The sequence below is a fragment of the Lytechinus variegatus genome, chromosome 1 (assembly GCF_018143015.1).
Source record: "Lytechinus variegatus isolate NC3 chromosome 1, Lvar_3.0, whole genome shotgun sequence".
Classification (NCBI taxonomy): domain Eukaryota; kingdom Metazoa; phylum Echinodermata; class Echinoidea; order Temnopleuroida; family Toxopneustidae; genus Lytechinus; species Lytechinus variegatus.
Window position 1 is genome coordinate 64,038,199 of NC_054740.1, and position 6,680 is coordinate 64,044,878.

Here is a 6,680-nt window from a genome sequence, read left to right on the forward strand (position 1 = left end):
CTTCACTAACATACTAACCTTGCAATACGTGTGAGTTGTCACCGCCAAACTAATGTGACATAAACCACTCCCCAAAGTTTCTATCCTAAATGGGTCCTGTCTCGTACACAGGTAGAATATAGTCTTGAGGACTCCACAATGATGTCTTAAAAATTGACAGTATACTTCTTCATCCAATGATGGAGAAGTATATATGTCATTTTTTTAAAGACATCATCATATAGTCCTCAAGACTAGGTAACATATCTCTATCGGTATCGGATGTCTTCTTATTTGACATACATGTATCTTGTTATTTGAGAAGCCCGGGGGGCCACTTACATTGACGAGTGGATACCATGCGCGACCAAAAAAACACGTAAAAAGGATGTCTTTTTCACGATAGGGCACGTTACGTACGTAACGTGATAAGGGTGTCAAAAACACAAAAATAATGAAAAAAGGGTATCTATTTCGCCAGGAAAATTACGTGTTTAGGGTCGAATTTGCGGGGATGATAAAACAAAATTAAAATGTTTTATAAAGGATGTCCTTTTTGCCTCAACACTTCGTGTTTAGAGTCCGATTTGCGCGAGGTGTAGACGGTGGGGTCGTACTAAACTAAATAGGATAAAGCCGACGACCAAAGGACCCGTATAAACAATAAAACATTCCTGTACTTGTTTAGGGGTTCATTTCAGGGAATATTTGCCAAGAGTTTTGTTTCCAATACTTGTTAAGGGGTGCATTTTAAGAATATGAAAATTACGTGTTTAGGGTGCTTTTCGAGACCCCATGGTCGCGCATGGTATCCACTCGTTACTGGAAGTGCCCCCCCGGGACTGATTCCATTGTCTTTGTCGCTTCACGCAGTTTCATTTTGCATTAAAAACAAATTTGAAATTTCGGGAATATATCACTGAATTCTGTGGAATTTTGAAGTGTTATTTAAGGACTTGGCTTCTTGAAATTCGTTTTTCAGCTACGGATGTGGGCACGCACCTGAAGGGCATGGTTAGACTGACCCCCGAGTGTATTTTGATGCCCTTTTTTAATTGGCTTTCGTATCATATCTGTATTTCTAGGTTTTCTGTATACTATCCAGTCACTGTCAGATTTCGAAAATTTAGCACGGTTTTTTGTTAATTCATTCCTTGCATTTATTTTGGTCAATATGTCACTATATATCCATGGAGTTTCTTTTTGTCGCATTCTTTTTTTTATCCCTATAAGAGGTGCGTGTTTTTCAAAACTGAACCAAATTTACTGGACCAAATTTCATAGGCAATATTAGCGTCTGTTTCAGAAAGAACATCTTGCCAACACGCATCTCTCAAGATTCTTCTTAAAATCGCTTATATTCATTTTCTTTAGATTCCTTGAATAAACTTATTTTTATGACACACAGATGGAGATTTGTGCTTTCCTTATGAACAGATCACCATTTAGTGACCGCTCATGCCTTGTGGAATGACATCACAAAAAGTGATTTTGTTAAGAAGCATTGAGGAATATAAAGTGTTGCAGATGTCTGCGTTATTCTCGTTGACTTATCAACAAATTGTAAATTGCATTCTTCTACAGCAAGTATGTTCAACAATCGCTTTGTTTGGCAAGTTGGTGGCTCAATTAATTAATGTTACATGATCTAAAAAAAAATGATTTTTTTTTTAGACAGAGACTCAATAGATTCAAGTATGTACCCAAGCACTAGCGTACCTACGGGGGGAGGCAGGGGGCATGCAGTTTGCCCCTGCCCCCCCCCCGGAGGGGCCACTTACATTGACGAGTGCCAGTGGATACCATGCGCGACCAAAAAAACACGTAAAAAGGATGTCTTTTACACGATAGGGCACGTTACGTACGTAACGTGATAAGGGTGTCAAAAACACAAAAATAATTAAAAAAGGGTATCTATTTCGCTAGGAAAATTACGTGTTTAGGGTCTAATTTGCGGGGATGATAAAACAAAATTAAAATGTTTTATAAAGGATGTCATTTTTGCCCCAACACTTCGTGTTTAGAGTCCGATTTGCGAGAGGCGTAGAAGTGGGGTCGTACTAAACCAAATAAAGTAAAGCCGACGACCGAAGGAACCGTAACAATAAAACATTCCTGTACTTGTTTAGGGGTTCATTTCAGGGAATATTTGCCAAGAGTATCGTTTTGTTTCCAATACTTGTTAAGGGTAGGGTTTCACACGCCAACTACTTGTTAAGGGGTTTATTTTCAGAATATGGATATTACGTGTTTAGGGTGCTTTTCGAGACCCCTTCGTCGCGCATGGTATCCACTCGTGAATGGAAGTGGCCCCCCCGGGTTGAGAAGACACGTGACTGTACTGCAAATGATTTTTCTTGCCAGTTACCTGCTTCAGAGGCCACCTCAATTTTAAGAGATACAACCGCTGTAACTTTGCCGTTATGGCAAATATATGGTAACAAGTCTCAACAGCCAATCAAAATCAAGATTACCATGGTAGTGCCCATAGTGGCAAAGTTACAAAAGTTGTAGCTCTTTGTGAAACGGGGCCCCTGGTCAGTCGACCGCTACACCTTCTCACCATATAACATCAGATAGTAACTCCATGCAATGACTTCGATTTAGATCTACACGTGTGTTAGTCATACAGTTATCAATGATAAAAGGCAGACATTTTAAATGACTTTTCTTACCTGTGCATAGTCCACTTGATGCTGCATCTTGCATTCTGACCGCAAGCGTCAACATTTGGTAAAAAAAAAATGGAAGGGTTGACAACACCAATAACACCAAAGCAACATCGGTAGATTTTCTTCCCTTTTCGAATTCGATGCTTTGTTAACAATCAACTAACCCTGGCTTGATCACACGGAATACAAAACGGGATGACCCACTTTCCATCGAACATTCTTTCCATGTACTTGTATGTCGAACAAAAAGCAATCTGTTGATATTCAGATTTTCCCGCCATTGTGCTCCTGTGTCGCCTCAGTGCGCATTACGTAATCGCCAAGTTCAGCGCAAGCGAAAAGCCTGGTGGAGGGGGGGGGGGGGGGTCATCAACGTTTATCATCAGAGAAGTTATTGTCAGATCTGACATTTTCACTTGCTTCTTATTGGCTGAGAAGCACTGTTACCATGGCAACTGTACTTAGGATAAAACAGCATTATTAGATAAAGCATCCGACATTTTATGTCCATGAAACGTTCTTCAGAATGGCTGTTTTTCTATTACGTATGAACATATACATAACTTCTAAAATATTTCATCTCAATTTTGGGAATCAGCAATATTGTATTTTTTTTCGTCCAAAATATATATATTTATTGTTTTGCTTGCAACAAAAGAGTAAAAAGATCTATATCTATATATCTATCAAATCTATCTACCTATCTATCTATCTATCCATCCATCCATCCATCCATCCATCCATCTGACTAGTCCACTGCTTCTTCCAAGCCCAAATCTTACAATTTGAATGGAATGAAATACAAAATGTTTTATTGGATGCAATTTACAAACATACATTATTTCCATTATCATTGCTTCATTTTTGAGGGGTCAGTTCCTAATAAAAAAGTAATTTTCAAATTAGTATTTTTGGTATATATAACTACATATGTATATATATATATATATATATATAAAGTGCGTCCCACAAAAAACGAAACCGAGATTTAGCAATGATTTATCATAACTTAATCACAAATACAATAGACAAATGACCTACCCTTTTAAATTAAATTTTCAGTGTTTTTTTCTTTATCTGTTTAAATCATATCATTTTCAGCCTGGAGTACCCCTTTAAAATATTGAAGAGTTTAGGCTCATTTTATCATTGTATTTTGCAAAGAAATATGCATGTGTAAGTAACCTATATAGAATATTGATTGGTATGTAAATGTATATCAATACTGGTATAGACAACAACACTGACAGGAAAAACGAATCAATTCTTTTTTTATAAATAAAATTATTTTATTCTACCATTCTTTTATTGCATAAAAATCTAGTCATACTTTGCCAAGAATATTCCTTCTCTGTCATTGAAATTATATCTCAGAAAACTATTTCTATGTATACAAATTAATATAAGATATTTACATGTTTTTACATACCGTACTCATGCAAAACCTAGCAACATTTGTTTTGAAACAAAGATAAACATAACTTTCATTTACACAGGTACATGGAACATAAATACATTTTTTAAAATACAAGTTTGCTACATTCTGATTTTCAACCCTAGAAAATCTCTATGCACTACACCTTTCCTTGACAATGCACAAGGCTGAAACTCAACCTGAATTTTGATCAGGGCAGGGGGGAACCCACCCAAATGATTTTTCAAATAGTGAAAATAAAATAAAGTAGAATATCAAAAAGAGGGTCTGTCAAGTGGTTCTGACTCTCGCCTTTCAAACAGAGGGTCGTAGGTTCGAATCCTAACCTGTGTGTGTTTTCCTTCAGCAAGAAATTTATCCACACTGTGCTGCAGAGCACTTCACCCAGGTGAGGTGAATAGGTGCCAGGCAGGATTAATTACTTGAATGGACTAACGCTGAAAGGCAGCTCGAGCTAAAGCTGGGGTAATAATAACAACAATGCGCCTCAGAATAGATTGTTTCTAGATAGATGGCGCTATATACAAATGCCTATTATTATTATCATTAACTCTAACCCACCATTGATATTCAACTGAGAGAAAAATTTCACCACATTTAGGCTATTTCAACCCCCCCATCAAAACTTACAGGGGGGTGTTTCACAAAGATTCAAGTATGACTTAAAGTCGTACTTAAATGCCCGGTTGGGTGTGGTATACAAGGTATAACCACATTAGTCAGATCATGCCAAGAGGACGCGCTCTACTGCGTATTGATCAATAAGATCACACGTTGCATATAACGTACGCATCGGCATTTAAGTGTGACTCTACATCATAAAGATCTTTGTGAAACATCCCCCCCCCCGCCTTGGTGCCCACTGTCTTTGATATAAAATAAGCCAGCAGCAAAACATGATGCCCACATTATGGTTACATTTGTAGTTGAGACATGGAATGAATTACAAAGTAAAGAGGATAAAAAAAAATTGATACGACTCTGAAAAGTATACTCTCTCATAATTTTTCCATCTCTATCTCATGATTGTATGATCACATGTCATTACTATTGCTACAAGGTCTGTGTACTTAATTGCATGTATAAATCTCGAAAGCGGTTTCAATTGTACCATGATAAGAATCTTTTGTGCAAAACATGGTGTCAAAGAAACTCTTGCATTCAACTTTACAAATATTGACAGTGTAAAGAAGACAATTTTACTCTTTCAGATAAGCTAATATTCTCATTTTTACTTTTTTTAAAATACCAAATGACTCTTTTGGCTATTGGAGAACCTTCCTTGGTGACTCATTGTTCATTTTAGGGTGGCTAGTCACAAATTTTGAGTCCTCTTTAACTTCTATCACCATTGCTTTTTCTGTACGAGTACAGTGTATGTGTGGCCTGTATTACGTACCAAAATACTTTATCTTCATTTTCCTTTCGTGGAAACTGTCACAAACTCAGAGTTTATAAAAAAAAATTGGCTGTATATAATGCAATCAAGACCTAGACCAGACCAAGACAAATTCCATCACATACAGTATTTATATTCCAACAATTATAAATATTGGGGACAAAGCATATATGAAAAAAGTTTAAATAACCAATACTGGTACCGAGGAGACACTTTCTTACTTTTTCTTGAGAGCAAAATTAACACACGTACAAGTTCAGATGACTTCAGCCACATAATCTTACATTGAATAGTTCAACTACAAAGTTTCAATGATCTTGTTTCTCCTTTTAAATGTCACAATAATTTTACATTCTTCTGAAACCGATTTCATAAATATTGTTATAATAACACATTCGCAATAACAGTTAAGCTACTGAAATCTGCCAATCTTGATTGGCTGAAGGTAAATTTGTGAAAGAAATGGTGTATTTGTTATTATATCCCTCTTATGAATATTCACAAGTATTCTAGATAAACGATTGGTCAATTCGCAATCATGTGATCGTATAATTTCAATAGGAAAGCACATTGCTGCAAATAGCTCATAAGGGCGATTCCATACGTGTCGTACGGGACACTTTGACAACAATTTCTAGTTTCCTAGCCGAATGCTTGAGCAATAAAATATTCTTTTTTTGTCAATGATAAAGCTATAGTGGGTAGTGAAAAACTAATAACACACAAAAAAATTGATTATGGGTAAATTATAGGTGAAAAAGCAACATTTTAAGCTGTAATTCAACTATGGACAACATATGTTTGTTGGTTGTCAGTTTTTTGCATGTCTACTGAGTAGTACTTTAATTTTACCACAAAGCAAATTGAAGTTCTTTATTCGTTTGGACAGCAGGTTGAAAAATGTTGTGAAAATTGCTGATTTTTCTAGCATGGAATCGCCCATTATAGTTTTCTTCTAGCAATGTATATTTTTCGATATACTATCATAGGGAGAAGCAACCTTATTTCAAATCCCATACCCTCATATCAACGTGAAGTACTTGGACAAATATATTTTAATGTAGATTTTTTTTCTAGTTACTGAAGTAGAAACATAAATACAAAAGATGTAAAGTCTACCCTGATATCAAATTGTTACAATAGCAGAAAAAATTAATTAAAAATAAGGAAAGTAAGCTTGATGAGATGCTTGCAA